This window comes from Ambystoma mexicanum, chromosome 4p (genome assembly GCF_040938575.1).
Source record: "Ambystoma mexicanum isolate Mex_15411 chromosome 4p, UKY_AmexF1_1, whole genome shotgun sequence".
NCBI lineage: Eukaryota > Metazoa > Chordata > Amphibia > Caudata > Ambystomatidae > Ambystoma > Ambystoma mexicanum.
The window spans coordinates 99224843-99251892 of NC_090927.1; the positions used below are offsets into that span (position 1 = coordinate 99224843).

At 49.6% G+C, this 27050-nt stretch overlaps 1 protein-coding gene across 2 annotated transcripts in view; it reads left to right on the top strand.

Moving 5' to 3' along the window:
- FNDC4 (fibronectin type III domain containing 4) overlaps window positions 1-27050 on the top strand; it is a 761063-nt gene that overhangs the window by 139059 nt on the left and 594954 nt on the right. Inside the window, exon 1 of one of the 2 annotated variants that reach the window (XM_069605449.1) lies at window positions 21775-21894. The exons of the other annotated variant lie outside the window; for it this stretch is intronic. The gene's annotated coding sequence lies outside the window, so the exon portion shown is untranslated. Of the gene's footprint in view, window positions 1-21774; window positions 21895-27050 lie in introns of those variants that run through there. 2 annotated transcript variants of the gene reach the window in all.

Genomic DNA, 27050 nt, shown 5'->3' on the forward strand with positions numbered 1-27050 from the left:
CTCTCCTGTACTGTCCATGGATGCAGGACGTTAAACATGTCACTCCGCTCCTGCAGTGCTCATAGATGTGAGACCTGACATGTGGCCCTCTTCTCCAGCAGTGCTTATACTCCTGCAGTGCTCATAGATGCAGGACCTGTCACTCAACTCTTGCAATGGCCGTAGAATGTAAAATGAAGACTTATCACCTCCCCACAAAGAGACAGGACTCCTTGAAGTTGCTCCATTCCCGATAACACACCGGTTAACTGGCAGTCACCCGTCACTTTCTCTCAGCAATTGACCATTTCACATTTAAGTCATGCTTGCCCCCAAGGCAGTTTCTAGCCAACCTGGTGCCCAGGGCGAAACACTAGAAAGCACCCCCCCAAACCTCGCTCTGACTGGCCCACGTCACTCCCAAACTAAACCTCTCTGTGATGCGGCAAAACCCCTACATGATATCAATACATCATTACTATACAAATGAAGCGGGCTTCATTATATTGTATTTCAATTACTTTACAGAAGAATTCTAAGGTGAAAAACACAGATGTTGCTGCCCAGGTAAATCGTTCTTCTGGTACCTGCTCTTAGGGAAGGCCTTGTCTCAATGCAGTTTCAAACTGTCCGTACTGGCACACTGTGGTGTAACCAGCCTGCAGGGGGCTGAGGGCCCACTGACCACTGTGTTGCAGGAATTCTGTTCGCACCACCTCATTTATATTTTGCAAGGGGCAATATTAGACTAACCATATGAATTATTTTCTGATAGAAAGTTATCATTCCCAGAAGGGCAGTCTGGTACACTCATTTTGTACTCTTTCAAAATACCTCTATGTGGCAAAGGGGACAAATAGCACCAATGAGTGTTACTGTCTGCTATGCATTAAATCACTAGAGCATTTTAATAATATAACACTAATCAGAGATCTCTATATTTGATAAACAAGTCTCTGATAAAAGGGTTGTATGTGTGAATCTCTAAATACATAACAGACACATGGCTTGGTGCTCACATCTCCGTTCACAACACACATCCCAACATTAAAATGTTTGTAAACATGAACAGTACATACTCATTTGCACAACTTACATTTTTGGATGTGAGCATAAAATGGCTTATGCATCAGCCACTCAACTGGTGTAGCAGGGCTCTTTCGATTCTTGTTTCTGGAGAATTTTAGATTAGGAGGGGCTGGGTCTCGGTGTGAGCATGCCCAGCCTCCAATATAGAAACATCTTTAGGGAATTATATCTACAGACAGGGAAGGATACTACACAAGAGAGACCCAATAAACAAAACACAGAAAGGCTGCACAGACAGGAGAGTACCTCTTACAATCTTTAGCCTGACTGACCAACCATAAACTGATGAAGCATTTTAAACAAAACCGGCTTCTAATGCATGGTAACGGTACACAGTTCCTCAGCCACTACCTCCTCGCCATATGCAGACTTCACGGGTTATACCTGCAAAAAGTGCAGGCACATGCTTTATTTACAGACCAGGCCTGAGCATCTCTCAGTGATGGCCTGCAGCTTGTGAAAATCATAGCCTGGCAGTGTAGAAAGGGTGCTAGTCCTTGCGGCTGTACAACTTGAGGCAACTTCTTTGATTGCTTTATGCGTTTAAGCGTGGGCACAGTATGGCATACTCGCCAGAGGCACATACACAAAACGTTCCAGTGTGCAATTGAATGGACGAGACACATCATACAAAATCAGTTATATGTACTTTGCATGCGGGAGCACCACATAGATGACATTAACCAACAAGGTGGTGCCTTGTGCAGAGCACAAATCATTGCTGCACACATATCGCAGCATTGATTTTTCATGGACTGCTGTCTGCCTGGTGGCACACAATGAACCCTGCTTTCCTAATCAAGGTGCCAAGTGACCTTGAAGTGTCACCCGGTGTGCGCCAGGCAGTGGTTGCCCGGTTAAGAAAATGAAGAGCGTTGATGCTGAGCTGGTGCACTTAGCCCATCTCCCAAAGCAGCCACTAGAATAACTAAAATGTAATATACAAATATAAACAAAACCTTTTAGTGTGTCAAATAAAGCCATGAAAACAAAGGACAAAGTTTTAAACTTTTTCTGTTTGTCACATTAATTCTCTTCGTAAAATGCGCGGGTTTGGCCAGCTAACTGATGCTTTGTGCTGGCCTTCAGAATAAAAATGCCCCATGTTCAGTTCATAACAATGAAATATTAAGCGCACACTGTGTAGAAACAATGGCTTGTTGAATGAGCCACCACTTATAAATGACCCCCACTGTAAAGGCTCTGTCAACACAACGCGCACGGCTTGTGTCCCAGAGCATCTGAGAGGCTGCGTTCACAATATGCATTCTAACTTCTGGCTCAGAGGCAGCAGTCTGGATGGGCTCGCCCTGCATCCCCCCACCCCCGCAAGCCCCGCACCCCAATGTCCCCCCACCCCCCACCGTCCTCCCAGCTATTTAGATGTGCTCCTGGGCAGTCACCCACTTCGCCCGCCCCAGGGAACGGGTCTGCTTGGCTCAAAACCGTTCTGAAAGTTATCAGCTATTGCAATTTCGAGGGCGAGTTTACAGCAGGCACAGCTCCTCTGAGGTCAATTTGAAGGTTACGACCAGACTAACAGACACAATGTGACTTCAAGTCCAATTAATAAGCAACTCCATATGCTCGTCATCAGAAATGCACATACGCGGCCACTCCAACTACTCTTTGCTCTCATTCTATTCAGCGCTTTGAAGCAGCCTCTAAAGCGCTACATCTGCAAATGTAAGATTGATGCTGCCTTCGTGTGTGCTTCGCTTTGCTTCTCTCTGTCACCCCGCCCCTTCCTTCCCTCTGTACAGCCCCCCACCAGCCCTTTAGAGTAAAGAAAGCCCATATAAAGTCCAATATGTTTATCTTCACTCTTAACATATGGATGTAATAATAAATAATAAATAATAAATAATAAATAAAAAATAAAAAAATAAAAATAATACAAAATAAAAAAAAACATAGCTGTTATAGGTTAGGTTTTTGTCATTTTACACGACGTATTAATCCCTATCCTTGGAGAAATGTGCTTCTAAATGCACCATGTGGACACAATTATCCATAGTTACTTGGGAAGAGAACCCCCAAAACATACCTAGAGAGGTGGCGCTCACTCGCATAGTGGTGGGGGGGATGGGGGGGAGGTCACACTGAAAATAATCCCATGGCCACTTGCGGTTCCCAGTGGCCCCCTGCTGCTGGATTCGGTGTGTGGCACCCTAGTCTGTCCCCTCCCCCCACCATGTACTGGAGCCGTGTATTAGACAGCGCTTTGCGTGTGAGTGCATTCGCTTAAGAGAGACATGTCCCCGGGGAGAGAAGGGTCCAGATCGCCCCCATCGATGTAGAGGCAATCGCGCGCAAGCGCGCCGCCGCGCCCATGATTGGCGGATTTTAATAATTACGCACGGGCGGTGCGGCGCATTAGCCCTCGCGCGGCCAGATTTCTCGCCCGCATAATGTGATGACGTTGATGGATGAAGCCATGTTTCATTTAGATGAGAAAGGGTTTATTATGCACATAACTATCGTTGGTGAAATAAAACAGTTGATGTGCCTAGGACATAAAGCAAACCAAACTGATGGCTTCCCGTGGCAGACCACTGCTAGGGCATGAAGCAAACCAAACCGATGGCTTCCCGTGGCCGACCACTGCTAGGACATGAAGCAAACCAAACTGATGGCTTCCCGTGGCTGGCCACTGCTAGGACATGAAGCAAACCAAACTGATGGCTTCCCGTGGCTGGCCACTGCTAGGACATGAAGCAAACCAAACTGATGGCTTCCCGTGGCCGGCCACTGCTAGGACATAAAGCAAACCAAACCGATGGCTTCCCGTGGCAGACCACTGCTAGGGCATGAAGCAAACCAAACCGATGGCTTCCCGTGGCCGACCACTGCTAGGACATGAAGCAAACCAAACTGATGGCTTCCCGTGGCTGGCCACTGCTAGGACATGAAGCAAACCAAACTGATGGCTTCCCGTGGCTGGCCACTGCTAGGACATGAAGCAAACCAAACTGATGGCTGCACGTGGCCGGCCACTGCTAGGACATAAAGCAAACCAAACCGATGGCTTCCTGTGGCCGACCACTGCTAGGGCATGAAGTAAACCAAACCGATGGCTTCCCGTGGCCGACCACTGCTAGGACATGAAGCAAACCAAACCGATGGCTTCCCGTGGCCGACCACTGCTAGGACATGAAGCAAACCAAACCGATGGCTTCCCGTGGCCGGCCACTGCTAGGACATGAAGCAAACCAAACTGATGGCTTCCCGTGGCTGGCCACTGCTAGGACATGAAGCAAACCAAACTGATGGCTGCACGTGGCCGGCCACTGCTAGGACATAAAGCAAACCAAACCGATGGCTTCCTGTGGCCGACCACTGCTAGGGCATGAAGTAAACCAAACCGATGGCTTCCCGTGGCCGACCACTGCTAGGACATGAAGCAAACCAAACCGATGGCTTCCCGTGGCCGACCACTGCTAGGACATGAAGCAAACCAAACCGATGGCTTCCCGTGGCCGACCACTGCTAGGACATAAAGCAAACCAAACCGATGGCTTTCCATGGCTGGCCACTGCTAGGACATGAAGCAAACCAAACTGATGGCTGCACGTGGCCGGCCACTGCTAGGACATAAAGCAAACCAAACCGATGGCTTCCCGTGGCCGACCACTGCTAGGGCATGAAGCAAACCAAACCGATGGCTGCACGTGGCCGGCCACTGCTAGGACATAAAGCAAACCAAACCGATGGCTTCCCGTGGCCGACCACTGCTAGGGCATGAAGCAAACCAAACCGATGGCTTCCCGTGGCAGACCACTGCTAGGACATAAAGCAAACCAAACCGATGGCTTCCCGTGGCCGGCCACTGCTAGGACATAAAGCAAACCAAACCGATGGCTGCACGTGGCCGGCCACTGCTAGGACATAAAGCAAACCAAACCGATGGCTTCCCGTGGCAGACCACTGCTAGGACATAAAGCAAACCAAACCGATGGCTTCCCGTGGCCGGCCACTGCTAGGACATAAAGCAAACGAAACCGATGGCTGCACGTGGCCGGCCACTGCTAGGATATAAAGCAAACCAAAACGATGGCTTCACGTGGCCGGCCACTGCTAGGATATAATGCAAACCAAACCGATGGCTTCCCGTGGCCGGCTTCTGCTAGGACACAAAGTAAACCAAACGGATGGCTTCCCGTGGCCAACCACTGCTAGGGCATGAAGTAAACCAAACCAATGGCTTCACGTGGCCGGCCACTGCTAGGATATAAAGCAAACCAAACCGATGGCTTCACGTGGCCGGCCACTGCTAGGATATAAAGCAAACCAAACCGATGGCTTCCCGTGGCCGGCTACTGCTAGGACATACAGTAAACCAAACCGATGGCTGCACGTGGCCGGCCACTGCTAGGATATAAAGCAAACCAAACCGATGGCTTCACGTGGCCGGCCACTGCTAGGATATAAAGCAAACCAAACCGATGGCTTCCCGTGGCCAACCACTGCTAGGGCATGAAGTAAACCAAACCAATGGCTTCACGTGGCTGGCCACTGCTAGGACATGAAGCAAACCAAACCGATGGCTTCCCGTGGCCGGCTACTGCTAGGACATAAAGTAAACCAAACCGATGGCTTCCCGTGGCCGACCACTGCTAGAGCATGAAGTAAACCAAACCGATGGCTTCCCATGGCCGGCCACTGCTAGGACATGAAGCAAACCAAACCGATGGCTTCCCGTGGCCGGCCACTGCTAGGACATGAAGCAAACCAAACCGATGGCTTCCCGTGGCCGGGCACTGCTAGGACATGAAGCAAACCAAACCGATGGCTTCCCGTGGCCGGCCACTGCTAGGACATAAAGCAAACCAAACCGATGGCTTCACGTGGCCGGCCACTGCTAGGACATAAAGCAAACCAAACCGATGGCTTCCCGTGGCCGGCCACTGCTAGGACATGAAGCAAACCAAACCGATGGCTTCCCGTGGCCGGCCACTGCTAGGACATGAATCAAACCAAACCGATGGCTTCCCGTGGCCGGCCACTGCTAGGACATGAAGCAAACCAAACCGATGGCTTCCCGTGGCCGGCCACTGCTAGGACATAAAGCAAACCAAACCGATGGCTTCCCGTGGCCGGCCACTGCTAGGACATGAAGCAAACCAAACCGATGGACAAGAAGTAAACCGTGGCCGGCCACTGCTAGGACATAAAGCAAACCAAACCGATGGCTTCCCATGGCCGGCCACTGCTAGGACATGGGGCAAACCAAACCGATGGCTTCCCGTGGCCGGCCACTGCTAGGACATAAAGCAAACCAAACCGATGGTTGCACGTGGCCGGACACTGCTAGGGCATAAAGCAAACCAAACCGATGGCTTCCCGTGGCCGGCCACTGCTAGGACATGAAGCAAACCAAACCGATGGCTTCCCATGGCTGGCCACTGCTAGGACATAAAGCAAACCAAACCGATGGCTGCACGTAGCCGGCCGCTGCTAGGACATAAAGCAAACCAAATCGATGGCTTCCCGTGGCCGGCCACTGCTAGGACATGAAGCAAACCAAACCGATGGCTTCCGGTGGCCGGCCACTGCTAGGACATAAAACAAACCAAACCGATGGCTTCCTGTGGCCGGCCACTGCTAGGACATGAAGCAAACCAAACCGATGGCTTCCCGTGGCCGGCCACTGCTAGGACATAAAGCAAACCAAACCGATGGCTTCCCGTGGCCGGCCACTGCTAGGACATGAAGTAAACCAAACCGATGGCTTCCCGTGGCCGGCCACTGCTAGGACATGAATCAAACCAAACCGATGGCTTCCCGTGGCCGGCCACTGCTAGGACATGAAGCAAACCAAACCGATGGCTTCCCGTGGCCGGCCACTGCTAGGACATAAAGCAAACCAAACCGATGGCTGCACGTAGCCGGCCGCTGCTAGGACATAAAGCAAACCAAACCGATGGCTTCCCGTGGCCGGCCACTGCTAGGACATGAAGCAAACCACACCGATGGCTTCCCGTGGCCGGCCACTGCTAGGACATGAAGTAAACCAAACCGATGGCTTCCCATGGCCGGCCACTGCTAGGACATGAATCAAACCAAACCGATGGCTTCCCGTGGCCGGCCACTGCTAGGACATGAAGCAAACCAAACCGATGGCTTCCCGTGGCCGGCCACTGCTAGGACATAAAGCAAACCAAACCGATGGCTTCCTGTGGCCGGCCACTGCTAGGACATGAAGCAAACCAAACCGATGGCTTCCCGTGGCCGGCCACTGCTAGGACAAGAAGTAAACCGTGGCCGGCCACTGCTAGGACATAAAGCAAACCAAACCAATGGCTTCCCATGGCCGGCCACTGCTAGGACATGAAGCAAACCAAACCGATGGCTTCCCGTGGCCGGCCACTGCTAGGACATAAAGCAAACCAAACCGATGGTTGCACGTGGCCGGACACTGCTAGGGCATAAAGCAAACCAAACCGATGGCTTCCCGTGGCCGGCCACTGCTAGGACATGAAGCAAACCAAACCGATGGCTTCCCATGGCTGGCCACTGCTAGGACATAAAGCAAACCAAACCGATGGCTGCACGTAGCCGGCCGCTGCTAGGACATAAAGCAAACCAAACCGATGGCTTCCCGTGGCCGGCCACTGCTAGGACATAAAGCAAACCAAACTGATGGCTTCCCGTGGCCGACCACTTCTAGGACATGAAGCAAACCAAACCGATGGCTTCCCGTGGCTGACCACTGCTAGGACATGAAGCAAACCAAACTGATGGCTTCCCGTGGCCGGCCACTGCTAGGACATAAAGCAAACCAAACTGATGGCTTCCTGTGGCCGGCCACTGCTAGGACATGAAGCAAACCAAACCGATGGCTTCCCGTGGCCGGCCACTGCTAGGACATGAAGCAAACCAAACCGATGGCTTCCCGTGGCCGGCCACTGCTAGGACATAAAGCAAACAAAATCGATGGCTTCCCGTGGCCGGCCACTGCTAGGACATAAAGCAAACCAAACCGATGGCTTCCCGTGGCGGGCCACTGCTAGGACATGAAGCAAACCAAACCGATGGCTGCACATGGCCGGCCACTGCTAGGACATGAAGCAAACCAAACTGATGGCTTCCCGTGGCCGGCCACTGCTAGGACATAAAGCAAACCAAACCGATGGCTTCCTCTGGCCGGCCACTGCTAGGACATGAAGTAAACCAAACCGATGGCTTCCCGTGGCAGACCACTGCTAGGACATGAAGCAAACCAAACCGATGGCTTCCCGTGGCCGGCCACTGCTAGGACATAAAGCAAACCAAACCGATGGCTTCCTGTGGCCGGCCACTGCTAGGACATGAAGTAAACCAAACCGATGGCTTCCCGTGACCGACCACTGCTAGGACATGAAGTAAACCAAACTGATGGCTTCCTGTGGCCGGCCACTGCTAGGACATGAAGCAAACCAAACCGATGGCTTCCCGTGGCCGGCCACTGCTAGGACATGAAGCAAACCAAACCGATGGCTTCCCATGGCCGGCCACTGCTAGGACATAAAGCAAACAAAATCGATGGCTTCCCGTGGCCGGCCACTGCTAGGACATAAAGCAAACCAAACCGATGGCTTCCCGTGGCGGGCCACTGCTAGGACATGAAGCAAACCAAACCGATGGCTGCACATGGCCGGCCACTGCTAGGACATGAAGCAAACCAAACTGATGGCTTCCCGTGGCCGGCCACTGCTAGGACATAAAGCAAACCAAACTGATGGCTTCCTCTGGCCGGCCACTGCTAGGACATGAAGTAAACCAAACCGATGGCTTCCCGTGGCAGACCACTGCTAGGACATGAAGCAAACCAAACCGATGGCTTCCCGTGGCCGGCCACTGCTAGGACATAAAGCAAACCAAACCGATGGCTTCCCGTGGCAGACCACTGCTAGGACATGAAGCAAACCAAACCGATGGCTTCCCGTGGCCGGCCACTGCTAGGACATGAAGTAAACCAAACCGATGGCTTCCCGTGGCCGGCCACTGCTAGGACATGAAGTAAACCAAACCGATGGCTTCCCGTGGCCGGCCACTGCTAGGACATGAAGCAAACCAATGGCTTCCCGTGGCCGGCCACTGCTAGGACATGAAGCAAACCAAACCGATGGCTTCCCATGGCCGGCCACTGCTAGGACCTAAAGCAAACCAAACCGATGGCTTCCTGTGGCCGGCCACTGCTAGGACATGAAGTAAACCAAACCGATGGCTTCCTGTGACCGACCACTGCTAGGACATGAAGCAAACCAAACCGATGGCTGCACGTGGCCGGCCAGGTTTAGGCTTCACTCGCATGACCAGGATATAGCATTTATAGTCACTCTCCAACTCTGATTCACAAGGATTTGCACCGGAGCAAATGAGATGATACCCCAGCGGCTCAGATTCACCCACAGAATCTCATATTCACTGAGAGAAACTCAGATGTACGCAGAGCATCTCAGCTGTACCCGGAGAAACTCAGATTCAAACGGAGCATTTCAGATTCACCTGGGGCATCTCATATTCATCCAGAGAATCGCACATTCACCCGGAGCATCTCAAATTCACCCAGAGCATCTCCGATTTACCCAGAGCATTGCAGATTCACCTGGATCATCTCAGATTTGCCCAGAGCTTCTCAGGGGTACTCAGAGTATTGCAGATTCCCCTGGATCATCTCAGATTTACCCGGACACCTCGGATTCAGCCAGCGCATCGTAGATTCACCAGAAGCATCTCAGACTCACCTTGAGCATCTCACATTTATCAAGAGCATCTCAGATTCCCTTTGAGCATCTCAGATTTACCCCCCAGAGCATCAGGGATTCACCAGGAGCATCTCACATTCATCCAGGCCATCTCAGGCTCATAGGGAACAGCTCAGATTCTCTTAGAGCATCGCCCAGAGAATCTCCCATTTACCTAAAGCATTGCAGATCCGCCTGGAGCATCACAGACTGACCCAAGGCATCTCAGATTCAGCTATAGCATCTCAGATGTACTCAGAACACTTCAGATTCCCCTGGAGCATCTCTGATTTACCCAGAGCATCTCTGATTTAGCCAGTGCATCGTAGATTCACCGGGAGCAACTCAGATTCACTTTGAGCATCTTACATTTATCCAGACCATCTCAGATTCACAAGGAGCATCTCATATTCCCCCAGAGCATCTCAGAATCATCCGGAGTATCTCAGATATACGCAGAGCATCGCAAATTCACCAGGAGAATCTCAGATTCATGCAGACCATCTCGGATTCACCCAGAGCATCTCGGATTTAGCCAGAGTGTCCCAGATTCACCTGGAGCATCTTAGATTCATGCAGACCATCTCGGATTCACCCAGAACATCTCGAATTTAGCCAGAGTGTCCCAGATTTACCTGGAGCATCTTAGATTCATGCAGACCATCTCGGATTCACCCAGAACATCTCGAATTTAGCCAGAGTGTCCCAGATTCACCTGGAGCATCTTAGATTCACCCCGAGCATGGCAGATTCACCTGCAGTATCAAAGGTGTATCTAGAACATCTTAGATTCTCAACTGACATTGTGCACTAGTGTTAAGGTTGTCCCAATCAATAATCCATATTCAATAGAGAAACAAACTCAAGAAAATGGAGTAAATACAAGTGCATGAGAACACCCAGCTTTATTCAAACATGAACCAGTCAGGAAGACACAAAAAAGCATTTTCAAGTGTTACAATGTAAAACGCAAGACGTAAGATGCGCCAGGTCCTCCTGGTACCTTTGAGGAAGACATCACCTCTCTAATAGCCGAGAACTCTAAACCCTCAGCACAAAATATCATTCTTGGTGATTTTAACTTAGGATACAATGACCCTAATGACACCCCAGCATCCTCCCTGGCCAATGCTCTAGCTGAGCACGACTTCACCCAACTCAGCTCTCTACCTACTCATCAGAAAGGTAGAATCATTGATTGGGTTGCAGCCCTCAATTGCAATATCACCTGCAAACCCACCCAACCTCTCGCCTGGACTGGCCACTACCTCATATCACTTGATATTAACATTAACAACCCTAATCTCAAACAGTGCCCCCACGCACCAGCCTGTCCGACCAGAAATAAGCGCAACATTACTGCAGAAACCCTAGTACCCCTGGTCCTCCCTACTCTAACTAAACTCCCAGCCACGGCTGACCCCGACCTATTGGTTAACACCTCCAATGATGCCATGACCCACGCCATTGACACTATCGCCCCACTAAAGTTACGAAAAGGTAAACCTAGAGCTCACCTGAATTCCTGGTACACACCTGAACTCAAAATACTGAGAAAAAAGAACTCCAAGATGGAAACCCTCTGGAAAACGTCCCCATCGGCTGAAAATAAAACCAAACTCATGACTGTCTCCTCCCTTTACAAAAAGGAGATAATCCGGACCAAGAAGGATGCCTATAATGTCCGAATAAGGAATTAGAAAATCCCAACCCTTCGACGGACACTTGCGTGAAAGACAAACCCTGGTGCACTAGTATCCAGAATGCCCTTGCCAACAAAATCACAGGGCTCCAAACTAAAATTGAGGACAAACGACAACAACTCGCTAGCAATAATCCCTCCAGTCCGAACACACCTCCTCCCACAAACACTATCACTGGCTTCACGTTCAAAAAGGTAACCATACCAGAAGTCCAAAAAATCATAACTTCCTTAAAACCATCAAACTGCAAAGGGGACAACGGCCCTGCCCAGATCATTAAAGATTCAGCTAGAGATTTTTCCCCCTTCATCTCTAAACTAATAAATCTATCCTTCGCCACTAACTCAGTACCCAGTCGCCTAAAACAATCATGGGGTCTCCCACTGCAAAAAAAAACCTTCACTAGACCCGGCCATTCCCACCAATTACAGACCCATCACTACGGTTCTCTTTCTGCTAAAAATCCTTGACAGAATAGCCGATAGCCGACCTGCAAATTCAGGATTATTTAGAGACCGACCAACTGCTAGGAATATGTCAATCTGGCTTTCGATCTCAACATGGAACAGACACTGCCTTTGTTGACCTCATAAATCAGATTGATGATATTAAAGATAAGGGCAAGGCCGCCATCCTACTCCTTCTAGACCTTTCAGCGGCCTTCGACCTGGTCGACCATAAAATACTCTGCAACCACCTCTCATCTGCAGCGCACTTCTCCTCCTCTGCTGTCATGTGGATACAATCCTTCCTGGCTAACAGAACCATGCATGTTTTTTCATCAACGGCAGCAGCAGACCCCATCCCTATTACCTGTGTTGTCCCACAAGGCTCTTGTGTTTCCCCCACAATGTACAACATTTTTACAAAGCCCCTCCTTGACATCTCAGACCATCTGGGTGTCACCTACACCAACTACGCAGACAACACCCAGATACTCCTCACCATCTCAGGTAATTACAGTGCTGATGTCCTCAGGATAAGTGAAATCTTCTCCATCATTCAGGCATTGATGGCCACACACGGCCTCTGCCTGACCGATGAGAAGACTGAGCTTCTCCTTGTCGGATCTCCCAACAACTTGCAGAAACCTAGCCCTAACTACAACAACATCATCATTGACGGTAACACAATTCCCATTTCAAAAATGTGAAAACCCTTGGCTTTTATCTCGATGCTAATTCTAACCTCGCCAAACAAGTTAATATGACTGCCTCAGCCACTGCCTACACTGGGAAATTGATCAGGGCCTGCAGGCCTTTCCTTTCCACCAATAGTTGTCTCACGCTGGCTAGGGCTCTCATACAGTCCAAACTGGACTATTGCAACAGCCTCTACCTAGGAGCCAACCAATCCAAAAGCAACAAACTACAAGTACTCCAAAATAACGCGCTACGAGCAGCACTAAATATCCCCAGGCGAGAGCACATCTCCACCTCTAGAATATCCTGTAAATGGCTCTCTATACAACCAAAAATTTACCTAAAAACTATATGCCTCACCTACAAAGCCTTAAACCACCTAGCCCCACCCTATCTCACCAACAAATTCACCTTAAAATCAACTACTAGGGTTACCAGATCGTCCAACACTATGCCTTGCAGTGCCAGATTTACTTTATAAACTTTAAAAAGAGCCGGAGGTTCTAGCTTCACGGTCCTGGCCTCTCAACTCTGGAATACCTTACCACTTAACATTAAATCAATCGAATCATTTCAACCTTTCAGGAAGCAAGTCATTGGCTGGTTACTGGAGAAAAATTAACTCTACCATTTTCTCTCTCTTATGCCTGACGACACTGCCTTACTCTAACTATAACAATGTAAACTGTATATACTGTACATATGGCACAAATGTATAACTGCAAATTTTATATATATATTGTTTTTGTAACCTATCAAAAAGCGCCCTTTTACCTCTGGGTCTGGAGCGCTATATAAATAAAATAAACAAACAAACAAACAAACAAACAAGCAAGCTTTAAAGTCCAAAATACGGCACACATGACGTCATGCCTGTAGCGTAGACTATCTGAAAAAACTCAACGTTAAAATCACTTCCACTCTCTCACCTGAGCTACAGATTAGCGCCATCTATAAAGCTGGCTCATTTTCTACCTGTGCACTTGCGGGGTCTCGCGATTGCTACAGCAATCTCAGTTGTCCTCGAGAATTGCAACGCCGTCTTTTTGGCTCAGCCTAAATATCGAATTCGTAGGCACCAGATTCTACAGAACTCAGCTGCACGTCTGGTGGTGGGTTCGCCTACATTGTCTCATGCGTCGGCCATCCTGGCTCAGCTCCACCGGTTGCCTGTCGAGTGCGGAATCAAGCTTAAGGCCCTTTGTCTGACTCATCATGCGCTCCACAGGCAAAGCGCAGTCTTTCCCAGGAGAACAGCTCACCCTTCTCCCCTGCTGGGGCTCTTCGCTTTGCAAAACCTGGTCTTTTGGTGGTTCCCAGATTTAGGAAGGCCGCAGTTGGAGGGAAGGCCTTTTCTGTAGATGCTGCTCGTCAGTGCAATTCTCTCCCTTTTTTTCTCAGGTTAACCGAGGATTGGTCTCACTTTAGGAAACTGCTAAAAACCGTCTTATTCCCCAAATGATTAATTTCATGCTCTTGGTCCCTCACTTGAAGGTTTTCTCTTTTAAGCGGCAGCATACCCTCGGGTGATAGTGCGCTATTGAAATTCCTATAACATAACAGAACATAGTTAGTGATAACAAAACATCTTCTAGCATTGGTTAAGAGAATATAGCACCTATACATCTTATACTTAACGGCTACAACTATTGGCTATTCTTTAACTGATGGCTCCTCCTAAGGTCAGCCTACTAAATGTGTTTACGCTATATTCCACTACCTTATTGGTTGGCACCATGCTCTGGTGGCAAACCTGGCTGACACAATCCTAATTGGCTGCTGGTTTGCTCATCCGACCTTGGACACTTTAATGCGATGCCAGGATGCGTGGTGGGGAAGGAGAGATGGCCGGACTGCTGCGATTCAGTTTCAACTTCCTTCCTATTCTCAGGCCTGAGACCTTCATCTGCCAATTTGCTTGTAGCCTTGACGCTGCCCCTGTGTCTGGCTGCACCACGGAAATAGCCGGTGCGCTGTCTAGACAACACAGGAAAACATGGTCCTTATTCCGATCACGTGGTAGGGGTCCACTACTTCAGACCTCATTTCCATTTATTTATTTGGTTTTCTGCTATTCTAGCCCGTATTTGATGCTCTGTGTGTTTATTTATAAAGAGGCTGTTTGGCACGGTAGCCTCTTGCACATGGAGATCAAAAGCTATCTGTATTTTCTCACCACCAGACACTAATTAACTTTTAGAGTTGCATTCTGTGCACTCCTGGGAAAAGTTATCTAGTGGTTTTCGATTCCCTGTTGGAGCGCCCTGCCTCATAGCCCTGACAACCGAGCGTCTGTCACAATATTGCTTGACTTACGACCGTTGTGCGTAAAGCTGTTTCGATATCAGGATTCAGCATTTCAGAATGAAGGCCTTCCACAGTTCTGTCTAAAATGGCGGTACCTATGTTCTTCGTGTCTCGTGCGTTGCATGGCGCCATACATTTAGTCCCTGCCGGTGTACGCTGCCATCTACTTCTACCTATGTTCATCTCTATGCTACTGTATGCAACGGTATCTGGGTCTGCTGCAACCTTTTTAAGCTTGCATGTGCTCTCTACTTTTAGGCCTTACATTGTGCGGAGCAACCTACCTTTATGGTCGCTGCATTGTCCCTGATGTTTCAACTAACTGTTTCCAGGTCCCTTGTCATATTTGTCAGTTTATACGTTCTGGGTGCAGGGGCCACACCTGGTGTTGATTCTATCTGCATCATGAGACTACAGTTAAGGATACCTTTGTATGTCTGGAGATTTTCTGATTCACCAGGAGTATCTCAGATTCACACGGAGCATCAAAGGCTTATCTAGAACATCTCAGATTCTCCCTGGATATCGTATACCATAGTTGTTATGTTGTTGTGATTTATACCACGCACCATGGCCATTTTCGTGGTCTCTAGGTGCTCTGGCGGATTTGAAAAGGAAGGAGGACAGGAGGGCTTAGTTAGTGGGATTGAGAGAGGGAGCCCACTAGAGAGCTTTGATGTGCAGTTTGTAGCTTCAGTTTGGTAAAATTGGTAACTGTGTGCTGGGTTTGTTTGTAATTGGTGGCGGTTAGGTGGTGTTTGTTGTATGAGTGTGTGTGTGGTGTGGGGTGCATTTAAAGGGCCCAAACAGAAGTCCCTTTCACATGAATGGCAGGCATTTACACTGAAACAAAAACGGCCTTGCTTTTGCTTTTGTTTTTCAAGTAGATTTAAAGAGCCATTTGGAAAAGGGCCCACCTGTCATTATCAATAGACAAGCAGCAGTTTAATTTACAAAAGAAGGAGGAATCAAATATCCCTGTGACATGGAAAACAGTATTTTTAAACATTGAAAGCAAAAAGGGCCTGCACATGTGTGTGCAAATAAAAACGGCTTTAAAAAGCCAAAGTGGAAAAAAATATCACTGCTCTCTGAAAAATGTCTGGAAAACAAAACATAATGTGTGGGTTGACAAAAGCCATGTATATTATGTTTCACCCACAAAACTCCAGTGACATTTGAAGAGCCACTTTTTCTTCATGGAAAACCTGTTTCTGGCTGTGGTCAAAACTTCACAAAAGAAAACTCGCACTTCCAGCCTGGATGTCACATCTCCCCTTTAATGACCACCCACAATAAAAGTGGGCTGCTGAAGGTATTGAAAGCCCAGTGTCTTCTAGACCTGCTGGCTCTGGAAGCAACGGCTTCAAGGAAATTCATCCTTGGCTGTAGCAGGACTAATATGTGTGAAAATGGGGGGCACACACTTCAAAGAGCAAACTACCAACTTCAAAGAGACTCATAAATAAAGCTCTGGTCACAGACTGGCTCAGGGAGACAGATGACTGTGCTGGATGAAGCATACCTCCCCTTTGCTGAACATGAACAGTCACAATTAATTTAAAAGGACTATTATCATGTAGGCCTTTTTCACAGAAACCATACTGTGGATTGATTTCATTTTGGTACCATTTTTTGTGCAATTTACAGGTGATTTGGGGATATAAAATGCATCTACCTGTGACTCTGGGAACTGTAATGGCCAGTTAGATTAGGTTTCTGGCGGATCTAAACATGTTCCAAATGTGAGACTTGGTGAAAAGGTGGAAAATTAAATTAGGGATATGCTTACTAACTTACATCTTCATAACTTTTGTGCTCTTTATGGAAATGACAGAAACGTGCCACATGGCTGTGCTACATCATAAATATTTGGTGGTCGGTTTATCTAATTCTCCCTGATCAGCTAAAACATAAAAAATGTTTAGTATGGCAGTTGCTAGTAAAATGATGAAATTGTAACCCATAACTAGTTTTTGCCCAAAAGTTGAAAGGAGAACAAAAGGGCGATTACAAATGAGAATTGCCATATGGTGCTCCAAACCCCTAAACCAATCCTAACTTGGAGGCATGGTTGAGAGTAGAGAGAGGAGTAACTGTCCAATCATAGTGGCAGTGATTATAGCAGGGTGCTTCTCCAAAATTGTAACATTGGTGATCTCATTTCTGCTATATAAGGGGGACTGCACTAGGAAAGGGGACAGACAGACAAAAACCGGGTGACAGAAAAAGGAAAAAGACAGGAAGGCTGCTGAAACTTACCATCTGACAGCTGTAAGGAGACACCAGAGGAGATTGCTGAGAGTGCATCTGAGTGGAGCTGTCTATTGCTAGGAAGGGCTCAAAGCTGACTGGGTCCAATGGTGGAGAGTGGGAGGCCATTTTTGAGATTCGAGTGACCAGACCCCTGCCCTGTCTTTCCAGAGGGTCCCGAGATGCAGCTGGCTTTCCTGAACCTTAACCAGAGGCTTACTATGTAGAACTAAGCCCTGGAAAACCAAAAGGTGGGGGGTGTCTGCTTGCCTTGAATCCTTACCCTTTATGGTGGGTGGGGGGCAAAACTGCATAGATCCTTAGCCTATGTAACCAAACATATTAATTTAATTAATTCCCCATTTGGCAAACACTACGGGATGAATGTTGTTAAAATTTAAAATGAAATCTTCCCTGTGTGCACTGAAAGCTATAGCCTATAATTTAATTGGATAATCCTTGTTGTCCATATGATCCTGACTTCATTAAGGAAGAGGGGTGTTTTGGTTCTTAAATTAGTCTAACCTTTTTATCCAGCTTCCCCAATACAGGCCTTTCAGTAAGGGGGGTTTGAAATCTAAAATTCCCCAAAACATTCAAATTTTTCTGTCTGACTTCCCAACAAAGACCAAAGCAAATGGAGTGGGGGAGGGGGGCCTGAAAACAAAGTGAAAAATCACCCTTTGTTTATTTTAAACCAAAGGTTTGGAGTGGAAATATATTATTGATCAGTGTGATTACTTGGGGACGTGAGATTTACAGAAAGGGAAGAATTGTGTCTGTGTTCTTTTTAACTCACTTGTGTGATTTATTTATGCTGAGAGACAATGATTGTGTTGTGCCACGGATAAAGTGCTGTTTTTGATATTTTCATGCTAATTTCTATTCTATTTCTATTAATTTAAAAAAAGACCAATATATTCCCCGTACACCGGCCTGGTTATTGGTTCATTGTTAGCTCAGGGGAGAGGAACCCAAGGGGCATGATATGTGTCTGAGATGGGGCTAGAAAAAGAATCTGTTAAACAGTTTGTTGCATGACCACGTGAGTGGGGAGGGAAGCGACTCCATGGGTTGAGGGTGACTTCTCAATAAACCGTTTCAGTGGGATGATGTATGTGTATTTGGTTTTGTTTTATGTACTGTGTTGTGTTTAGTTGGTCGTTGGTGAGTGTGTTCATTGTGAGGTGGTTGTAGGTTTCTGCTGTGGTAGAAGTATGTATGTGTTTTGTTTGGTGTTAATGAGTAGCCAGGATTCTGGAAATCATTTAGTAGGGTTAGTTAGTGATGTTAGTAGTCTGTGCTCTCCCGTGCGGTGGTTATATCAGTCTGGCAGGGTTCATATTCTTCTATGGTGGTTTGTGTTAAAATGTTTTATTTCTTTCATTAGGTTTTGGTTGCTTTCAGTGTTTCATGGTGTTGGCCGTTTCCCTTCCACAGTGTTTCCTGTTTAGCTCAGTGAGTTGAAATAGCCATGCTTTTAGCAATTTTCTGAATTGGAGGTGGTTTTCTGTTGTTCTTATTTCCTTCAGGAGTTAAATAATCTTAAACAAAAAGACATCTCAGGATGCCAGAGAATCTCAGATTCACCAGGAGCCTCTCCGATTGCCCCAGAGCATCTCAGATTCCCAAGAGGATCAAAGGTTTCTCTAGAAGGTCCCATATGCTCCCCAAGCAGCGTATACCATGGTTAAAAAAAACATAAGGGATGTCCAGAGCATGTCAGGTTCAACCCAGAACATCTCAGGTTCACTCAGAACATCTCAGATTCACCCAGAACATCTCAGATTCACTCAGAACATCTCAGATCCACCCAGAACATTTCAGATTCACTCAGAACATCTCAGATTCACCCAGAACATCTCAGTTTCAACCCAGAACATCTCAGATTCACCCAGAACATCTCAGATTCACTCAGAACATCTCAGATTCACCCAGGACCTCTCAGATTCACCCAGAACATCTCAGGTTCAACCCAAAACATCTCAGATTCACTCAGAACATCTCAGATTCACCCAGAACATCTCAGGTTCAACCAAGAACATCTCAGATTCACTCGGAACATCTCAGATTCACCCAGAACATCTCAGGTTCAACCAAGAACATCTCAGATTCACTCAGAACATCTCAGATTCACCCAGAACATCTCAGATTCACTCAGAACATCTCATATTCAGCCAGAACATCTCAGGTTCAACTCAGAACATCTCAGGTTCAACCCAGAACATCTCAGATTCACTCAGAACATCTCAGATTCCCCCAGAGCATCTCAGATTCCCAAGAGGATCAAAGTTTTCTCTAGAAGGTCCCAGATGCTCCCCAAGCAACGTATACCATAGTTAAAAGAAAACATAAGGGATGTCCAGAGCATATCAGGTTCAACCCAGAACATCTCAGATTCACTCAGAACATCTCAGATTCACCCAGAACATCTCAGTTTCAACCCAGAACATCTCAGATTCACTCAGAACATCTCAGATTCACCCAGAACATCTCAGATTCAACCCAGAACATCTCATATTCACTCAGAACATCTCATATTCACCCAGAACATCTCAGATTCACCCAGAACATCTCAGATTCACTCCTTCTATTAGTACCATACTCACCAAGACTTAACTGGACCATCGCTGTGCTTATCTTGATCACATATAATTGAGAAAGATTTGCCCAAGTGCCTGTGAAAGACGCACCAAGATGCATTTACTTATGTGTATTTCTAATGCACTGACACCACCCGTGAGGCACTTGCGAGGGATGGAGGTGTCTGTGAGGCAAAAGGAGAGCTGATGGTGTGGCTTCAGTCTACAGGGTGAGGCAGAGGTCAGTCTTCTGAAGGTTGAGGCATAGACCCAATGGTTAGAGGTTCCAGAGGGAGGGCTGTGGTGGTGGAGCTGGCAGGGTGACAGGACATTGGCCAGATAAACAGTTGCCGAAGGATCACGGATAGATAGGTGGCTGAAGGAAAAGATGCCAACGTGGCCCGTTGATTGGTTGGGACAAGGTTTACATGTTCATGGCCCGAGTGATCGGTTTTCTTAAGTAAGGAACCATTCTGATCCCGCTGTGGGGTGGTCAGCGTTATCGCAGCGTTGAGCGCTTTGAAACACTTTCATGTGTATAGGCGCTATATAAATAAACAATACAATGCAATAGCAGATCTCCAGAGTGGATCGCATTGCATTAAGGAAGCGATCTGCGCGGACATGTGCAGATCCTTGAGAAACCCAATGGGGGAAAGAGGGGGGGGGCTTATCCCGCACTAGAGCCTCAGAGGAGGGGGTGGATTTCGTGGCCACGATCACCTCTAGAAGAAAGGCCAGGTGCGGCTGAGGTCCTGATTTTCATAGCGCCTCTGTCCTACGTTTACGGCAGTGTTTTTTAAAAAACGTTTCCGATAAAGATTAGTGTTTTGCACTGTACGATCAATTTGCACAGCAACGTCCCGCAAAGGCTCGTGTCGACCATGGCTGCTTTTTTGTTGCACAGCACCTGTATTTTGATTGGGTGCTTCACTCAAATGCTACAGGAGAAAGGACGCGTTTTACGGGTCCTCGGAGGGGCCAGTGTGGCAGGTACTGAACGGGTACTGAGCCACAGTTTAGCGCATTCAGCTAACTGCAGCCTGACTGCAAGCCACGGGACGGACACTATTCCACACGTTCACCACGCGCTTCTAGTGGGTTATGGTAATTGCATGTTTATCCCTCGTTTCTCGGCAGGCAGCCTGGGGGCTCCTTGCAATATGTTGGCAGCTCTATACATCGGTTGGGAAGAGATAATGGGCGTTGTGCCTTGAAAAAAAAGGTCTTATGCCAGCCTCTGAGCACTGCATGGCATCTCCACAATGTCCTGTTTCAAATCCCCAATAGCGCAGACACATCTAGCCCCGGCCCACTTAAAGCCCTGGATGCGTAAAAGGCAATTAGCTAGGGGCAGCTGTGTGCCTGCCCCTCCGCCACACATTTGGAAGCCGGTCTCAGAGCTGCTTAGAATCTGAGCCAGCGGGCCATGCAGGTACAGCAGATCCTGCCTAAGACATCAGGGAGGGGTTTCTTTAGTACATCCTCGGAGTCTTCAAAGCTGGACAACCAATCAGATACCTCCGAATTCAGTGCATAAATAGCTATTGGCCCTCATGAAGAAGCGGTCTCGTTTCAGCCCTGGCAGTCAGTGGAGCAGTAATGACTGGGGGCCGGGAGCGAGCATTGGGACGGGGGCTCGCGCCCGCTTCTCTGGCAGATGGATGCGTGCTGCTAGTAAGGAAATTGACCTTGGTTCCAGTCAATAACGCGAATGACTGTCTCTTACACTGTGTGCGAGCTCTCGCCTGCGGCAGGTTCCAAGAACTCAGCTGAGGGCTAATAACTCCTATTTCATTGAGAGCCCAGAGGCCTTTTCGGGGGCAGCCCCTTCCTTCCAGGGGAGGTGGCAATCCGTGCTCTACCGCCGTGGCCAGTGTGCACGGAATATAAAGCACCCGCAGGCACTGCAGCGGCTTTGGGGCTCCTCAGAAAGCAAGAGAAGCGGAACGGCAAGGGTTAATGTCGGGTGGATTAAAAAGAGCCGGCAAGAAAGGAGAAATACTGAATCTCCCGGGCTGGAGCAAGCGTTGTGCCGGGGGACGGAACATTCCAGAACATAAGAGATGCCGCGCACGGCGTTCCTGGAATTCAGTGACTTGACTGACAGGTGAGAATTAAGTGCTCATATGATGACTCGATATCCTCTCCCTACAACATTCGAACAAGAGTGGGGCCTGGAGCTGTGTGCTCCTGCTCTGCATCTAGCTCTGCCCCCAGGAGTGGGGCCTGGAGCTGTGTGCTCCTGCTCTGCATCTAGCTCTGCCCCCAGGAGTGGGGCCTGGAGCTGTGTGCTCCTGCTCTGCATCTAGCTCTGCCCCCAGGAGTGGGGCATGGAGCTGTGTGCTCCTGCTCTGCATCTGGCTCTGCCCCCAGGAGTGGGGCATGGAGCTGTGTGCTCCTGCTCTGCATCTGGCTCTGCCCCCAGGAGTGGGGCATGGAGCTGTGTGCTCCTGCTCTGCATCTGGCTCTGCCCCCAGGAGTGGGGCATGGAGCTGTGTGCTCCTGCTCTGCATCTGGCTCTGCCCCCAGGAGTGGGGCATGGAGCTGTGTGCTCCTGCTCTGCATCTGGCTCTGCCCCCAGGAGTGGGGCATGGAGCTGTGTGCTCCTGCTCTGCATCTGGCTCTGCCCCCAGGAGTGGGGCATGGAGCTGTGTGCTCCTGCTCTGCATCTGGCTCTGCCCCCAGGAGTGGGGCATGGAGCTGTGTGCTCCTGCTCTGCATCTGGCTCTGCCCCCAGGAGTGGGGCATGGAGCTGTGTGCTCCTGCTCTGCATCTGGCTCTGCCCCCAGGAGTGGGGCATGGAGCTGTGTGCTCCTGCTCTGCATCTGGCTCTGCCCCCAGGAGTGGGGCATGGAGCTGTGTGCTCCTGCTCTGCATCTGGCTCTGCCCCCAGGAGTGGGGCATGGAGCTGTGTGCTCCTGCTCTGCATCTGGCTCTGCCCCCAAGAGTGGGGCATGGAGCTGTGAGCTCCTGCTATGCATCTGGCTCTGCCCCCAGGAGTGGGGCATGGAGCTGTGTGCTCCTGCTCTGCATCTGGCTCTGCCCCCAGGAGTGGGGCATGGAGCTGTGTGCTCCTGCTATGCATCTGGCTCTGCCCCCAGGAGTGGGGCATGGAGCTGTGAGCTCCTGCTATGCATCTGGCTCTGCCCCCAGGAGTGGGGCATGGAGCTGTGTGCTCCTGCTATGCATCTGGCTCTGCCCCCAGGAGTGGGGCATGGAGCTGTGTGCTCCTGCTATGCATCTGGCTCTGCCCCCAGGAGTGGGGCATGGAGCTGTGAGCTCCTGCTATGCATCTGGCTCTGCCCCCAGGAGTGGGGCATGGAGCTGTGTGCTCCTGCTATGCATCTGGCTCTGCCCCCAGGAGTGGGGCATGGAGCTGTGTGCTCCTGCTATGCATCTGGCTCTGCCCCCAGGAGTGGGGCATGGAGCTGTGTGCTCCTGCTATGCATCTGGCTCTGCAGTGCAGTCAGCGACCTGGAGTGGGACATGGAGCTGTGTGCTCCTGCTCTGCATACGGCTCTGCAGTGCAGTCAGCGACCTGGAGTGGGACATGGAGCTGTGTGCTCCTGCTATGCATCTGGCTCTGCCCCATATCGGGCCTGCAGTGCAGTCAGCGGCCTGGAGTGGGATATGTAGCTCTGTGCTCCTCCTCTGCATCTGGTTCTGCCCCTTATTGGGCCTGAAGTGCAGTCAGCAACCTGGAGTGGGACACAGAGCTTTGTGCTCCTGCTCTGCATCTGGCTCTGCCCCTTATTGGGCCTGCAGTGCAGTCAGAGTCCTGGAGTGGGACACGGAGCTGTGTGCTCCTGCTCTGCATCTGGCTCTACCCCTTATTGGGCCTGCAATGCAGTCAGCGGCCTGGAGTGGGACATGGAGCTGTGTGCTCCTGCTCTGCATCTGGCTTTCCCCCTTATTGGGCCTGCAGTGCAGTCAGCGGCCTGGGGTGGGACATGGAGCTGTGTGCTCCCACTCTGCATCTGGCTCTGCCCCTTATTGGGCCTGCAGTGCAGTCAGCGGCCTGGAGTGGGACCTGGGGCGTTGTGCTCCTGCTCTACATCTGGCTCTGCCCCTTAATAGGCCTGCAGTGCAGTCAGCAGCCTGGAGTGGGACACAGAGCGTGCTCCTGCTCTGCATCTGGTTCTACCCCTTATTGGGCCTGAAGTGCAGTCAGCGGCCTGGAGTGGGACATGGAGCTGTGTGCTCCTGCTCTGCATCCGGCTCTGCTGCTTATGGGGCCCGCAGTGCAGTCAGTGACCTGGAGTGGGACATGGAGCTGTGTGCTCCTGCTCTGCATTCGGCTCTGCCCCTCATTGGGCCTGCAGTGCAGTCAGCGGCCTGGAGTGGGACATGGAGCTGTGTGCTCCTGCTCTGCATCCGGCTCTGCCCCTTATTGGGCCTGCAGTGCAGTCAGCAGCCTGGAGTGGGACATGGAGATGTGTGTTCCTGCTCTGCATCTGGCTCTGCCCCTTATTGGGCCTGCAGTGCAGTCAACAGCCTAGAGTGGGACCCGGAGATGTGTGCTCCTGCTCTGCATCTGGCTCTGCTCCTTATTGGGCCTGCAGTGCAGTCAGCGGCCTGGAGTGGGACATGGCGCTGTGTGCTCCTGCTCTGCATACGGCTCTGCAGTGCAGTCAGCGACCTGGAGTGGGACAGGGAGTTGTGTGCTCCTGCTCTGCATCTGGCTCTGCCCCTTAATGGGCCTTCAGTGCAGTCAGCGGCCTGGAGTGGGACCTGGAGCTGCGTGCTCCTGCTCTGCATCTGGCTCTGCCCCATATCGGGCCTGCAGTGCAGTCAGCGGCCTGGAGTGGGATAAGTAGCTGTGTGCTCCTGCTCTGCATCTGGCTCTGTCTGTCATTGGGCCTGCAGTGCAGTCAGTGGCCTGGAGTGGGAACTGGAGCTGTGTGCTCCTGCTTTGCATCTGGCTCTGCCCCTTATCCCTTATTGGGCCTGCAGTGCAGTCAGCAGCCTGGAGTGGGACCTGGAGCTGTGTGCTCCTGCTCTGCACCTGGCTCTGCCCCTTATTGGGCCTGCAGTGCAGTCAGCGGCCTGGAGTGGGACACAGAGCTGTGTGCTCCTGCTCTGCATCTGGCACTGCCCCTTATTGGGCCTGCAGTGCAGTCAGCAGCCTGGAGTGGGACACAGAGCTGTGTGCTCCTGCTCTGCATCTGTCTCTACCGCTTATTGGGCCTGCAGTGCAGTCAGCGGCCTGGAGTGGGACATGGAACTGTGTGCTCCCACTCTGCATCTGGCTCTACCCCTTATTGGGCCTGCAGTGCAGTCAGCGGCCTGGAGTGGGACCTGGGGCTTTGTGCTCCTGCTCTGCATCTGGCTCTGCCCCTTATTGGGCCTGCAGTGCAGTCAGCAGCCTGGGGTGGGACCTGGAGCTGTGTGCTCACGCTCTGCATCTGGCTCTTCCCCTTATTGGGCCTGCAGTGCAGTCAACGGCCTGCAGTGGGACACGGAGCATGCTCCTGCTCTGCCCCTTATCGGGCCTGCAGTGCAGTCAGCAGCATGGAGTGGGACCTGGAGCTGTGTGCCCCCACTCTGCATCTGGCTCTGCCCCTTATTGGCCCTGCAGTGCAGGCAGCGGCCTGGAGTGGGATCTGGAGCTGCGCGCTCCCACTCTGCACCTGGCTCTACCCCTTATTGGGCCCCCAGTGAAAACAGCGGTCTGGAGTGGGACCTGGAGATGTGTGCTCCTGCTCTGCATCTGTCTCTTCCCCTTATTGGGCCTGCAGTGCAGTCAGAGGTCTAGAGTGAGACCTGGAGATGTGTGCTCCTGCTCTGCATCTGGCTCTGCCCCTTATTTAAATCCAAGATATCCCAATACTGAAGAAGTGAGCCACATGGGTTTCCTTTCTGAAAAAGAAGTGGAGTTTATTAACTATTTCGGAAGAGCGTATACCTCTTTTTTACATCATGCCTAAAGTGCATAAAGACACAGAAAATCCGCCAGGACGCCCCATAGTTTCGGGATGTGGTTCATTACTTGAACCCCTCTCGAAATACATCGACATTTTTATTAAACCCTTAGCAATGACCACCCCAACTTTTCTCTTGGATTCGAGAGATGTAATTAACCTTGTAGAATCTCAAGTATTTGATCCTACTACTCAGATATTGGTCACATTTGACATCGAGGCGCTCTATACAAATATACCTCAGGTAGAGCAGTCCTGTGCTTACAAACGATGTGAAATAGACGGCCTTTGCCTCACATGGCCCCTACAGATTTTTTATGTAAAGCGGCAAAGTTGGTTTTGAAGATTAGTTTCTTCAAATTCAAGGAGGAATTCTTCCTACAATGTAAAGGCACGGCCATGGGTTGTAGGTTTGCTCCAAACTTCGCCATTATTTTTATGGCCTTGTTTGAAGAAGAAAAACTCTTGGGAGCCTTGAATCCATTTAGAGACCAAATCAAGGTCTATCGTCGGTACATCGACGACATACTAATGATTTGGGAAGGACCGTTACCATCGCTTCTACTATTTGTAGAATGGTTGAATGGTATAGATACAGACATCCATTTTACCTTTGAACATTCAGTATCTAGGATTGCTTTTTTGGATTTGTCCTTCTATGTTGAAGATGGCCTTTTACATACTGAATTACGTAGAAAGCCCACAGAAAGAAACATGACATTAAAATATGAAAGCCAGCATCCCGCTAGCCTACTCCGTAACTTACCTTATGGTATGTTCCTTCGGTTATGCCGTAATTGTACGGATGTCGCTAAATTTATCAAACATGCAGCAATCTTGGAAACAAGATTATTGGAACATGGATATCCTAAAAAATTGATTAAACATTCTAAAAAGAGAGCCCGATATGCGAACCGAGATTTGCTTTTATTACCTAAATGCGAGACTGTAAAAAAAGAGGAACTGGTGTGTGTTTATACATTCTGTCAACATAGTAATGCCATTCGAGGCATTATTTTGAAAAACTGGCGCATTCTTAATGCCTCAGGGACTAATATTCCTAAACCACTGTTTGCTTTAGAAAAGAAAAAAAATTTGAAACAAAAACTAACTCGGGCAAATAGATCCCCAGTAAAAACGTCCATCATTCAAGACATCAATCTTAACCCAGTGGTAGGGCATTATCCTTGTACTTCATGTATGGCCTGTAAATTCTCAAAGAAGACCATTTCTTTCAATGCACAGAAGAGGAATTGGGACCTTCATACGTTCACAACGTGCAGGAGCAAAAATGTGATTTACGCCATTCGATGTCCCTATCAGTTGTTGTATATTGGAAAAA